The sequence below is a fragment of the Bos grunniens genome, chromosome X (genome assembly GCF_055505025.1).
Source record: "Bos grunniens cultivar Pamir isolate PY7600 chromosome X, Bosgru_T2T1.0, whole genome shotgun sequence".
Lineage (NCBI taxonomy): Eukaryota > Metazoa > Chordata > Mammalia > Artiodactyla > Bovidae > Bos > Bos grunniens.
Window position 1 is genome coordinate 8,327,531 of NC_141194.1, and position 14,640 is coordinate 8,342,170.

The 14,640-nt window shown below is 40.1% G+C and overlaps 1 protein-coding gene across 1 annotated transcript in view; it reads right to left on the reverse strand.

Moving 5' to 3' along the window:
- MID1 (midline 1) overlaps positions 1–14,640 on the reverse strand; it is a 689,657-nt gene that overhangs the window by 472,262 nt on the left and 202,755 nt on the right. The window contains exon 3 of the mRNA XM_086386881.1: positions 638–700. The gene's annotated coding sequence lies outside the window, so the exon portion shown is untranslated. The remainder of the gene's footprint in view (positions 1–637; positions 701–14,640) is intronic.

Here is a 14,640-nt window from a genome sequence, read left to right on the forward strand (position 1 = left end):
TTCTTGCGGATGCCTAGCTAGCAAGGATGCACATGGGCTGGTGTGGTTTGGAGGTCATGTACCAGTCACACTTGGAGTTTCCTGAGTGAAACCTTCAAGCGTTAGACACCAGCCTTGTTACTAAGTATCAGTATGACTGAGAAAAGATCCAGACCTCAAGAAACATGAGCATAATATCAGTACTTACCTTATATGGCGATTGTGGAGACTGAAATAATATATGTTAATCACTAAAGTGAACCCCAGAACATATTAGAGACTCAATAGACATTCACTAGTAATATAATAAATCTATTATAAATCTATAAAGAGATAATCTGTGCCGCATATCACTTTATCATGCCCACAGCAACTAACAAACAGTAATCAGTAGTATTTAGTACATGTCTGTTATTTGATTTAGAACTTAGATGATCCACAACTTATTTGATTCCCTAAGTCTTACAATATAAACAGACATATAAAACAGAACATTTCATTTTTTCTATGTGGTCATTTCCATCAGTTATTAAACAAATGCATTTTTCACTGTACCTATTTTTTAATTTCATCTTCTTACAACAGAGAAAATGTCTGTTCTTGTCATCAGTATTAAATCCCATAAACAAATCTCTAGATGTCAACACAATATTAGTACCTTGGAATAATGTTCCTCAAGATTTCTTCAAGGAGCAGATTCTCCAGATGTAAATAGGCATCTCTATTAAAAATAAGAAAAAGGACTCTATTAAAGTTAATTTAAAATGTTGGATTAAATAATGGTAATCAGATATGTAGGATTTAACAGAGCCTTAAATATGCTAATGTGTCTATGGATCTCCAAGAGATGAATATAAAATTGCACATTTCCCCAAATTACTTGTCTACACAACTCCTTTTTTATGGCATTATCTCTTGCATAGAACTATGATCCCTAGACAGAACTAATGCTCTGTGATAGGTACTTTGGGACACGCTATTTTAGAGAGAATCCCTTAACTCTGAGGATCTTACCCTAAAAAGTGGGGTCAAAATTTCCTGAGAACACAGTTAATTTTCTCCTCAGATAGTCTGCATAGAAAGCAGCGGTAGTTATAAAATGTCAGTGATCTAAGCCCAGGGTTGATGGTGATATTTAATCATTGTTTTCAGGGTTTAACTGTTTATTAAATACATTGTTATAGCTCATTCAACCCATTTTTGCTCCAAGATGAGCAGAGGTTTTCATCTCTCTTCTGAACTAAGTGAACTAATCCTCTGGATGAAAAATTATTTTTCGGCAGACTAGCCATTTCTTTTCCTTTTGTTAAATTCAAGTAAGTGATTGTAATAAAATCTGCTGATTGGGAAGGTGCCTCCTGCCTATATAAGCTCAGAAAATCCAAGTGAATATTAGTACCATTTTCAGTCAAGGTCATCACTGATTCTGGAATTGCATCATGCTAACCATGTCATCAGAGAATACAATGAAAGATAGCAAAAGTCTACATGTGTATCATACTTTTCACAGTTATTTAAGCCTACATTCCAATTCCCTCTCTTGATCAGTATTTCCTGAGCTTTAGGATAATGATCACCCATGGAACTTGGGATAAATAGCAATTCTTGGGTTCTATCAGCTCATGTGTTTTTGAAATATTTCCCTGGTGAGGTGTATGAACAAGCACCTCTGGGAAACTCAACCTTGACTGCACATTACAAATCTTTATTTTTTTGAAAACACCAGAATCCTAACAGAAACCCTATTGAATCAGAAGTTGCAAAGGTTGGCTGGGTAATTGTATTTTTAAATGTCTAAGAAATAGAACCAGCTCTCTAAGGGGAACTGTGGCTCTACACTTCTGGTTCATCCATTGACAAAGCGAGAGATGGAATTATAAGGCAGCTCCTCCAACATATAGTCCCAGGCTTCTTCCATGGGATCCATTACTATTGGCCACAAGGTTCTGACCAGCGAGGCATGCTATACACGGGGAAAGCTTGAATATCCACTGAATGAGGAAGGAAGGAATGTCAAGTGTAATATCCAAAACTAAACAAACAGTATCTTTGGAAAATAGTCAGAGGTGGAAGCAGGGAAATTTGTCCAAAGAGCCCCAACAGGGTTTAATGAAGAGGTTCTTGTGCTCATTTTCATGTGCTAACTTTACTTTACCTTCCAGTATTTTCTGTCTTGTAAAATAGCTCCTTAGACTTTTAGTCTGTGACATGAAATACCTCCTCAAACTTCACCATGCAGTTTTCTGATTGGTGAGGTGGTTGCCCAATATAGTTCCATTTGTTTGGATCCCCACCCTCTGGGCTTCCCTGGTGGCTTAGTGGTAACGAATCAGCCTTCAAATGCAGGAGACGCTGGTTTGATCCCTGGGTCAGGAAGATCCCTTGGAAAACGAAGTGGCAACCCACTCCAGTATTCTTGCCTGGAGAATCCCATGGCAGCCTACAGTCCAGGGCATTGCAAAGAGTTGAACATGACTGAAGTGACTAAGCACACACACACTAGTAAAAGTGTAGAACTTATTCAGATTTCACCAGTTTTCCCACTAATGTCCTTCTTTTGTTCTAGGATCCCACCCAAGATTCTACATTGCATTCAACTGTCACTTGTCCTTAGTCTCTTCTGATATGTGAAAGTTTTCCAGATCTTGACACTTTTGAAGAACAGTGGTTGCTTTTTGTTAGAATGCCCCTCAGTATGGGTCTGTGTGATGTCTTCTGTGAGGTTATGCATTTGGGGCAAGAATACTATTGAAGCAATGTGCGCTTCTCAGGGTATCATATCTGGGGGTGCCTGATGTTCACAGGTATTACTAGGGATGTTAACTTTGATCACCTGGCTAAGGTGGTGTCTGCCAGAATTCTCCACTGTAACTATTCTTCCCTTTGTGATTACTACATATCTTAGGAGAGATACTGTTAAGTTGTGTGTCTGTCTCTTTGTAACCCCATGGACTGTAGCCCACCAGGCTCCTCTGTCCATGGAATCCTCCAGGCAAGAATACTGGAGTGGGTTGCCATTCCATTCTCCAAGGGATCTTCCCAACCCAGGGATCAAACCTGTGTCTGCTGCTTTGCAGGCAGATTCTTTACCATCTGAGCCAGAATTCTTCCATAAGGAAGAGTATAGCTTCCTTCCTCCCTACACCCATTTAAGACAAGAGACTAAAGGGCAAACACAGGCTACACAATTTTAGGTAGACCAGTAGGACAGCATGCATAGCAGTTTGGGTCTTCAGAACATGATGCTACACCTGCATTCCCTGGGGAGATTCTACCCTAAAGACTAGCAACACACATATTAGACCTGGAATATCCTAGAGTTTAACCCTAAATGCAGAGCTAGGGTAGAGACAGCAGCATAGTGGTGATGATGCGAGGAGGAGTGTTTCTGGAGGTATCCACCTGAAAAAAGTGTTAATGCTTGTTGTTTTTCAGTCACTAAGTCATATCTGACCTTTTTTGTAACCCCATGGATGGTAGCCCGCCAGACTCCTCTGTCCATGGGATTCTCCAGGCAAGAATACTGGAGTGGGTTGCAATTTCCTTCTCCAGGGGAATCTTCCCAACCCAGGGATTGAACCTGTGCCTCTTGCATTGGCAGGTAGATTCTTTACCACTGAGCCACTTGGGAAGCCTGTGTTAATGCTAGTCAGGAATAAGAGAATTTCTGGGGTTCAGAGAATATATGCAGAAAAGGTTAAATAAGCTCATGGCAATTGGATGCTTGGTAAAAAACCAAGTTGTTACTAAGAGAGTCCAGAGAAAAGGTGGCAGGGCAAGTGAAGAAATTCTAGAAAGAACAGAGGCTAAGATCTCATGAGGCTTAGGACTGGAAACTGAGGAATCTGGGTGAAAGCAAGGAAGCCAGGCAAGTGTGACAGAATGGGAAAATAGAAAACCTAGTATCATCAGAATTGTTCCCTGTGAAGGGCAGGAGAATAAATATTCTGGGTTTGTAGGCTGTAAAAGGCTCTGTCCCACAACTCAGCTTTGCAGCTGCAGTGTGAATGCAGCTATGAACAGCATGGAAAGAAATGGGCACAGTAGGCTTGGTCCTGCAGTGGGTCAATTTGGCCTGTGGATCTTAGTTTGCCAATTATGAAGCTGCTGCTGCTAAGTCGCTTCAGTCGTGTCCGACTCTGTGCGACCCCATAGACAGCAGCCCACCAGGCTCCCCCGTCCCTAGGATTCTCCAGGCAAGAACACTGGAGTGGGTTGCCATTTCCTTCTCCAATGCACGAAAGTGAAAAGTGAAAGTAAGGTCGCTCAGTCGTGTCCAACCCTCAGCGACCCCATAGACTGCAGCCTACCAGGCTCCTCTGTCCATGGGATTTTCCAGGCAGGAATACTGGAGTGGGGTGCCATTGCCTTCTCCAAATTATGAAGCAAATAAAGCCAATAGTATAACTGGAGCCAAAATGTCCTTTAGGCTCTATACAAAGTACCTCTTGGTTGGTCTTGTCTTCATTTAAAGACCTCCTCAAGTGGCAGAGAACCAACAAAATAACTACAGTCACTTCAAATAAGGCAAAGCAATTTGGGGGATTCTTGATAATAAGGGGTCTTGGGGTTACTCTAGTTATTGCTCTGTTTCTAGATAAAGGAGTGAGCATTACCTTGAAATGTAACCAAATTACTTATGTTTATAATACATTCCCACCCAAATTAGATACATAATATGCTTTTATTTGGAAGTCAAATTTTAGAAGTGCTTTCTTTATGTTGAGGTTTCTTAAGATATTTTGAACCAAAATTGAATATAAGCCACTATTATTATTAAACAGCCTCTTAACTTGAAATTTTATGATATGAGTAATTTGAACCAAGTTCCTGCCTTAAATTATTTCAGTAAGTTGAAATAAAGGAAACACTAACATTCTCTCCAGCCTTTGATTCATCTCTGGCCTGATGTTTTGTTTAACGTTCTCCTTAAACATTATACCTTTGAAATACAAGCTTTTAGAACATAATGGTGGCTAAATAGAGGAGGATGAACCCGAGAACTTCAAATCATTTTGCTCTAGGAGAGTTAGAATATAGAGAAAACATTAAACTAACTCCTTTAGGAGTGAGATGTCAGTTCTATTTTCCTTGTACCCTCTGGGCTTTTCTTGAATCTTTGAAATCCCTTCTCTATAACTGGAATTCCTGTGAAGATATTTCTGTGTATTTATTCTCAAGTAGCATCAAAAACATTTTAGAATTCTTTGCTAACTTAATTTTATATTACTTTATAATTTTAGCAGCTTTGAAAGTTATTTGGATGCAAACCTAAGGCAAGACAGGAAAAATGCAAAGCTGCTCATCTGCGAGATGAACAGAGAAAAATACCTTCCAATATTTTCAGTTTCCATAATATCTTAGTAGTTCTCTGGAAATTTAACTTTGAGCCTGTATCATACTTTGCACTTCCCTGATGGCTCAGTGGTAAAGAATCTGCCTGCAATGTAGGAGACGTGCATTCAATCCCTGGGTTGGGAAGATCCTCTGGAGAAGGAAATCTTAACCCACTCCAGTATTCTTGCCTGAAAAATCCCACGGACAGAGGAGCCTAGAGGGCTATAGTCCATGGGGTTGCAAAAGTCTTGGACATGACTTAGCGACTAAATAAACAAAAACAATTATACTTTGCAGATTTGATTTGAAGTAAAAGAGCCAATTTTAGCAAAATATCAAGATGTTTGTCCATTTTACATTTTATTTGTCCTTTTCATTATAGGGGACTGGAATGCAAAAGTAGGAAGTCAAGAAACGCCTGGAGTAACAGGCAAATTTGGCCTTGGAATACGGAATGAAGCAGGGCAAAGACTAATAGCGTTTTGCCAAGAAAATGCACTGGTCATAACAAACACCCTCTTCCAAAAACACAAGAGAAGACTCTATACATGGACATCACCAGATGGTCAACACTGAAATCAGATTGATTATATTCTTTGCAGCCAAAGATGGAGAAGCTCTATACAGTCAGCAAAAACAAGACCAGGAGCTGATTGTGGCTCAGACCATGAACTCCTTATTGCTAAATTCAGACTTAAATTGAAGAAAGTAGGGAAAACCACTAGACCATTCAGGTATGACCTAAATCAAATCCCTTATGATTATACAGTGGAAGTGAAAAATAGATTTAAGGGCCTAGATCTGATAGATAGAGTGCCTGATGAACTATGGAATGAGGTTTGTGACATTGTACGGGAGACAGGGATCAAGACCATCCCCATGGAAAAGAAATGCAAAAGAGCAAAATGGCTGTCTGGAGAGGCCTTACAAAGAGCTGTGAAAAGAAGAGAAGCGAAAAGCAAAGGAGAAAAGGATAGATATAACCATCTGAATGCAGAGTTCCAAAGAATAGCAAGAAGAGATAAGAAAGCCTTCTTCAGTGATCAATGCAAAGAAATAGAGGAAAACAACAGAACGGGAAAGACTAGAGATCTCTTCAAGAAAATAAGAGATACCAAAGGAACATTTCATGCAAAGATGGGCTCGATAAAGGACAGAAATGGTATGGACCTAACAGAAGCAGAAGATATTAAGAAGAGATGGCAAGAATACACAGAAGAACTGTACAAAAAAGATCTTCACGACCCAGATAATCACGATGGTGTGATCACTGACCTAGAGGCAGACATCCTGGAATGTGAAGTCAAGTGGGCCTTAGAAAGCATCACTACGAACAAAGCTAGTGGAGGTGATGGAATTCCAGTTGAGCTATTCCAAATCCTGAAAGATGATGCTGTGAAAGTGCTGCACTCAATATGCCAGCAAATTTGGAAAACTCAGCAGTGGCCACAGGACTAGAAAAGGTCAGTTTTCATTCCAATCCCAAAGAAAGGCAATGCCAAAGAATGCTCAAACTACCACACAATTGCTCTCATCTCACATGCTAGTAAAGTAATGCTCAAAATTCTCCAAGCCAGGCTTCAGCAATATGTGAACCGTGAACTTCCTGATGTTCAAGCAGGTTTTAGAAAAGGCAGAGGAACCAGAGATCAAATTGCCAACATCCACTGGATCATGGAAAAAGCAAGAGAGTTCCAGAAAAAGATCTATTTCTGCTTTATTGACTATGCCAAAGCCTTTGACTGTGTGGATCACAATAAACTGAAAAATTCTGAAAGAGATGGGAATACCAGAACACCTGATCTGCCTCTTGAGAAATTTGTATGCAGGTCAGGAAGCAACAGTTAGAAGTGGACATGGAACAACAGACTGGTTCCAAATAGAAAAAGGAGTACGTCAAGGCTGTATATTGTCACCCTGTTTATTTAACTTATATGCAGAGTACATCATGAGAAACGCTGGACTGGAAGAAACACAAGCTGGAATCAAGATTTCTGGGAGAAATATCAATAACCTCAGATATTCAGATGACACCACTTTTATGGCAGAAAGTGAAGAGGAACTCATAAACCTCTTGATGAAAGGGAAAGTGGAGAGTGAAAAAGTTGGCTTAAAGCTCAACATTCAGAAAACGAAGATCATGGCATCTGGTCCCACCACTTCATGGGAAATAGATGGGGAAACAGTGTCAGACTTTATTTTTCTGGGCTCCAAAATCACTGCAGATGGTGACTGCAGCCATGAAATTAAAAGACGCTTACTCCTTGGAAGGAAAGTTATGACCAACCTAGACAGCATATTCAAAAGCAGAGACATTACTTTGCCAACAAAGGTCCGTCTAGTCAAGGCTATGGTTTTTCCTGTGGTCATGTATGGATGTGAGAGTTGGACTGTGAAGAAAGCTGAGTGCCGAAGAATTGGTGCTTTTGAACTGTGGTATTGGAGAAGACTCTTGAGAGTCCCTTGGACTGCAAGGAGATCCAACCAGTCCATTCTGAAGGAGATCAGCCCTGGGATTTCTTTGGAAGGAATGATGCTAAAGCTGAAACTCCAGTACTTTGGCCACCTCATGCGAAGAGTTGACTCATTGGAAAAGATTCTGATGCTGGGAGGGATTGGGGGCAGGAGGAGAAGGGGACAACAGAGGATGAGATGGCTGGATGGCATCACCCACTCGATGGACATGAGTCTGAGTGAACTCTGGGAGTTGGTGATGGACAGGGAGGCCTGGCGTGCTGCGATTTGGGGTCGCAAAGAGTCAGACACGACTGAGCGACTAATCTGATCTGATCTGATCTGATAATGAATATTGGTGTAAAATATATTTGGATCCATGTCTTCAGCTACTTTGTTGTAACACAGGAGTTGAAATATTAAGCAAATTGTTTTTCATCTAGGAAATGAAGTGAAGTGAAAGTTGCTGAGTCGTGTCCGACTCTTTGCGACCCCATGGACTATACAGTCCATGGAGTTCTCCAGGCCAGAATACTGGAGTGGGTAGCCTTTCCCTTCTCCAGGGGATTTTCCCAACACAGGGATCGAACCCAGGTCTCCCGCATGGAGGGCGGATTCTTTACCAACTGAGCTATCATGGAAGACTGTAGGAAACTTGTCAGCAATTAGCTATTACTTTGTGGAAAAAAAAAAAAAAAAAAAAAAAGCTTTACATCCCAAAACAGTAAACAGATTACAGAATCATCTGAGTCTTAAGGCTGTAAATATTCTGATCATTAAACCCATGCATTCCTTTGGGCATAAATTAGCTTAGGCCACAGGGCAGTTGGAGGGTGACCACAGCTTGACAAACCTTATGGTTCAGCAGATGTGGTTGTAAGATATGGCTTCACTGAAAAATATTCACCACTAAGCAATTTTAGGACTACATTCTGAGGTTTTGATTTAAAAACTTGGAATTTCCAATAGAAAAGGAGTGGGTTTATATCATATTGGTCTTGGGATACAGAAATATTTAGTTGCCTCAAGTAAGCAATAATGTGAACCAATAGAGCATTTAAAATTGCAATATTTCTACAAATCTGTAAGTCATGAGATGAGAAAGGTTTCCAGCACAAGTAATGACCCTTTTGCAGTTTCTTTTTGTTGACTTCCAGATACCCAGGGGCTTTTCATGGTATATATATCAGAAGCCTTCATGTGAATCATTTGCTTTAAAAGGTCAGCTCAATATTTGAGTAGATTGTTTGAACAGTATATTCTTTGATTTGGAAAATAATATGTATATTTTCATGTAGGTGTAGAATTATTGGAATGTTCCAAGATTTTAGAGGAAATATCACAGCCACAATCATTTCCTTGGCTGTAGAGCTGAACACTATCATTTATAATACACATTGAGAAATTCCATAAAATCATGAAATGCACAGGAATCGAGTAGGTTACCTAGACATGCAGGAGAATCAGGATGAAGGAACTCAGAAACAACCTAATGTCAACCTTAAGCTTCCAAGGTTTGGGTTAATAAAAATTGAGTCAGACCAGTAATATACTTTGATCTAGATCAAAATTTCCACTCTAATTCCCTGGCTATGAGAGGAAAGTAAATTTCCAGATTTCTCTTTGTAAAGGAAAAAAAAAAAAAAAATGAAAGATGCTGACAGACTTCTTCAATGGTTTCAGAACTTGTGGTTAAGTTTAGGAAACTCAGTAAGTTACAATCCAACATTTATATAAAGCAGGAGGGGGCTGATGAAATTAACATGTCCAAAAGTTACAAAGGAAACTTCTAAGATAAGGCAGGACTGCTATATACTTTCCTAAAGGCCGGGGAGGGGGGGTTGGTTCCCCCTTTGGGGCATCATTTTCTGGGGCATCATTCCTACTAGGTGAAATACCCAGTGCACAGAATCTCTGTGATTTATTCCTGTTCCTGGCTTACCTTTCCATGGAATATTCAGAGTAGCACTTATTGGTTTTGTTAGTCAGGATTCTTTGCTTCCCTGGTGGCTCAGACGGTAAAGCGTCTGCCTGCAATGTGGGAGACCCAGGTTCGATTCCTGGGTCGGGAAGATCCCCTAGAGAAGGAAATGGCAATCCACTCCAGCACTCTTGCCTGGAAAATCCCATGGACAGAGGAGCCTGATAGGCTACAGTCCATGGGGTTGCAAAGAGTTGGACACAACTGAGCAACTTCACTTTCACTCTTTGCTTTCCCAATCCCAACAATATTTATTTTAAAACATTCCTGTTTACTTTTAGTGGCCTTGAAAATGACCATACAAAACTTCACTGCACATTCATACAAATGAGTGAAGACCAAGAAAAAGAAAAGTCATGTTTCCATTGCCTAAGAAGTTGGCAGTGTTTTCTCATTAGACTGTAAACTCTGTGAGGGTTGGGATATTAAGCATTTGTCTTTCAGGCACTACTATGTGGTCTGTGCGTAACAGAGCATTTCAATAACTATTTCAGTTTAATTGATTACCTCTGAGGTTATCAGACCCTGTGCAACGTATTTACTTATCGCCAATTACACTTCACAATGACTTTTCTAGTTAGGCAACATTATCCTCATTTTATAAAGTTCCAAGATCACATAGCAGGAAAGCAAAAATATTTAGGATCAGATCCTAAATTTCTTATTTTAATAATTCCACATCAGCTGCCTAAAATGGTATTCAGTGGACGAAAGCAATTGCAAAATCTTTCCTCATCCCAGCAAATAAAGGATAATGTTGGATTCTTCTCATTTTTATTTGAATATCTGATATAGGAATCCCTCCTTAACCACAGAAAAGGAAGTGTTTTGAATTGTTAAGGAACCAAAAAGTCATCAGTTATTATTTAGAGAAAACCCTTCCCAATCCCCACTCCAATATTTCCCTAATCACGTTCCTGGTTGGAACACAGGCACTGAATTTAGAACCTGAAGCCCATTTCCTGTCTAAAATGGTTTTCATTCATCGAATGTGAACACTTGTTTTTTTTTTTTTTTTTTTTTTTACTGCAAAGTTGTTTACAAAGCTGAGTTTCTGGAATTCATTTCTTTTAATGAACAAAAGAGTGACGGAATATGTAGCTGGAAGGAATTCTCAGAGAGCTGCATGCAACTGGCAGAGTTTTAAGAAAAAGTTTTCAGTTCTAATGGAGGCTCCTTAGTCCAAATTGGAGCAACATTCAGGTAAAATTCTTTTATTGAAAGAATTGAGTAACTGAGAAAAGGAAGTTGGTAACCTCTTCAAACTAAACAGAGCTTGTTCTCATCCAACAGAATCATTCATTCAGGAGTCCACGGAATTCTCCAGGGCAGAATACTGGAGTGGGTATCCTTTCCCTTCTCCAGGGGATCTTCCCAAACCAGGGATCGAACCCAGGTCTCCCTCATTGCAGGCAGATTCTTTACCAGCTGAGCCACAAGGGAAGCCCTCAGGAAATATTAATGAACGTAAAATCCTTGCTACATGCCATCCATCAGGATACTAAGTTCGTTAAGACTGACTAGTATTCATAAAAGATAACCAAGAATTTTGTTTTATGAAAGTGGTATGTGACTGCTATTCTTAAAGGCAGTACATTGAAGTGAGAGCAAATTACACTCAGAACTCTAACAGGAAGAACAATAAAATCAACACATAAGGCTGAGATCAGCTGCAAATACAAGTTACCTCTAAGACAAAAACTTGGTTGGTAGTTGATCTATAGAATATATGCATCAAAAGAAAGTGTTTCTTCTTTTACACTGGTGAAGCTCTAGTCTTTCAATTTAAATTGAGATATAAATCACATACCATAAAATTCATCATTTCAATGTGAACAATTCAGTAGTTTTTAGTATATTCAGAGTTGTGCAGTCATCACCACTATCGAAGAACCTCCCTGGTGGGCCAGTGGCTAAGACTCTGTGCTCCCAATGCAGGGGGCTCAGGTTCAATCCCTCATCAAGGAACTAGATTCCACATGCCAGAACAAAGAGTTTGCATGTTGTAACTAAAAGTTATGCACGCAGCAATTAAAAATAAAGATCCTGCATGCTGCAACTAAGACCCGGTGCAGCCAAATAAATAATAAATATTAAAAAAAACAACAATGCATCACCACTATCTAATCGTGGAACATTTTCATCACTGCAATTAGAAACTCTATACTCTTTAAGCAGTCATTCACTCCTCCCTCCTTCTCCCAGCACTGACAATCATGCACTTACTTTCTGTATCTACGGGTTTGCCGGTTCTGGAGATTTCAAGTAAATGGGATCATATAACAGGATGATATAACCTGTGGTCTTTTGTGATTAACTCCTTTCACTTAGCATTATGTTTTTGAGATTCATCGACATTGTAGAATGAATCACTTCATTTCTCTTTAAAGATGAATAATATCACATGGTGAGTGCTGAAGAATTGATGCTTTTGAACTGTGGTGTTGGAGAAGACTCTTGAGAGTCCCTTGGACTGCAAGGAGATCCAACCAGTCCATCTGAAAGGAAATCAGTCCTGACTATTCATTGGAAGGACAGATGCTGAAGCTGAAACTCCAATACTTTGGCCACCTGATGTGAAGAACTGACTCACTGGAAAAGACCCTGATGCTGGGAAAGATTGAAGGCAAGAGGGGAAGGGGACAGCAGAGGATGAGATGGTAGGATGGCATCACCGACTCAATGGACATGAGTTTGAGTAAGCTCCGGGAGCTGGTGATGGAAAGGGAGGCCTGGCGTGCTGTAGTCCATGGGGTTGCAAAGAGTAAGACACAACTGAGAGACTGAACTGAACTGAATATCCCATGGTATGGATAGACCACATTTTGTCCATCTATTCATCAGTTGATGGGATGGGCGTTTGGGTTGTTCTTATGTTCAGGTGATTATGAGTAATTCTGTGGTGAACATTCATGCACTGATACAAGTTTTTGTGCGACCATGTTCCTTTCATATGGTCAGCTTAGAAACAAAGAAAAGCAAGTCAGAAAGGTACCCACGACTGTGCCAATGAGAGCAAATTCATCAGTAGTCTGTTCCTTTTGTTGCTGAATAGTATTTCATTGTATGAAGATACCACTATTGATTTACTTACCAGGTGCAAGTTATTTGGATTGTTTCTCAGTTCAGTTCAGTCGCTCAGTCGTGTCCAACACTTTGCGACCCCATGAATCGCAGCACGCCAGGCCTCCCTATCCATCACCAACTTCTGGAGTTCACTGAGACTCATATCCATCGAGTCAGTGATGCCATCCAGCCATCTCATCCTCTGTCGTCCCCTTCTCCTCCTGCCCCCAATCCCTCCCAGCATCAGAGTCTTTTCCAATGAGTCAGCTCTTCACATGAGGTGGCCAAAGTACTGGAGTTTCAGCTTTAGCATCATTCCTTCCAAAGAAATCCCAGGGCTGATCTCCTTCAGAATGGACTGGTTGGATCTCCTTGCAGTCCAAGGGACTCTCAAGAGTCTTCTCCAACACCACAGTTCAAAAGCATCAATTCTTCGGCACTCAGCCTTCTTCACAGTCCAACTCTCACATCCATACATGACCACAGGAAAAACCATAGCCTTGACCAGACGAACCTTTGTTGGCAAAGTACTGTCTCTGCTTTTGAATATGCTGTCTAGGTTGGTCATAACTTTCCTTCCAAGGAGTAAGCGTCTTTTAATTTCATGGCTGCAGTCACCATCTGCAGTGATTTTGGAGCCCAGAAAAATAAAGTCTGACACTGTTTCCACTGTTTGCCCATCTATTTCCCATGAAGTGATGGGACCGGATGCCATGATCTCCGTTTTCTGAATGTTGAGCTTTAAGCCAACTTTTTCACTCTCCTCTTTCACTTTCATCAAGAGGCTTTTGAGTTCCTCTTCACTTTCTGCCATAAGGGTGGTGTCATCTGCATATCTGAGGTTATTGATATTTCTCCCAGAAATCTTGATTCCAGCTTGTGTTTCTTCCAGTCCAGCGTTTCTCATGATGTACTCTGCATATAAGTTAAATAAGCAGGGTGACAATATACAGCCTTGACATACTCCTTTTTCTATTTGGAACCAGTCTGTTGTTCCATGTCCACTTCTAACTGTTGCTTCCTGACCTGCATACAGGTTTCTCAAGAGGCAGATCAGGTGGTCTGGTATTCCCATCTCTTTCAGAATTTTTCACAGTTTATTGTGATCCACACAGTCAAAGGCTTTGGCATAGTCAATAAAGCAGAAATAGATGCTTTTCTGGAACTCTCTTGCTTTTTCCATGATCCAGTGGATGTTGGCAATTTGATCTCTGGTTCCTCTGCCTTTTCTAAAACCTGCTTGAACATCAGGAAGTTCACGGTTCACATATTGCTGAAGCCTGGCTTGGAGAATTTTGAGCATTACTTTACTAGCATGTGAGATGAGAGCAATTGTGTGGTAGTTTGAGCATTCTTTGGCATTGCCTTTCTTTGGGATTGGAATGAAAACTGACCTTTTCTAGTCCTGTGGCCACTGCTGAGTTTTCCAAATTTGCTGGCATATTGAGTGCAGCTTTGGGGTAATTATGAATAAAACCACAAAAACATAGGTTTTTGTGTGAATATAAATCTTAATTTCTCTTGGGTAAGAATCTAGGAGTGGATTACTGTATCATGTAATTCTATATTTAACTTTAAAAGGAATGGCTAAAATCTTTTCAAGGAAATCCAACCATTTTGCATTTCTACCAGCAAAGTATGAATTCTAGTTGCTCCATTTCCTTGACAACATTTGATATTGTCGGATTTTTTGTTTAATTTGTTTTTAACCATTCTAATAAGTGTTTAGTAGTGTCTCATTGATAGTTTTGATGCTCTAAATCATCCTAGGTGGGTTTTTTATTTGGCAAGTAACTTGTTTTCTTGTTACTGTTTTTTTTCTC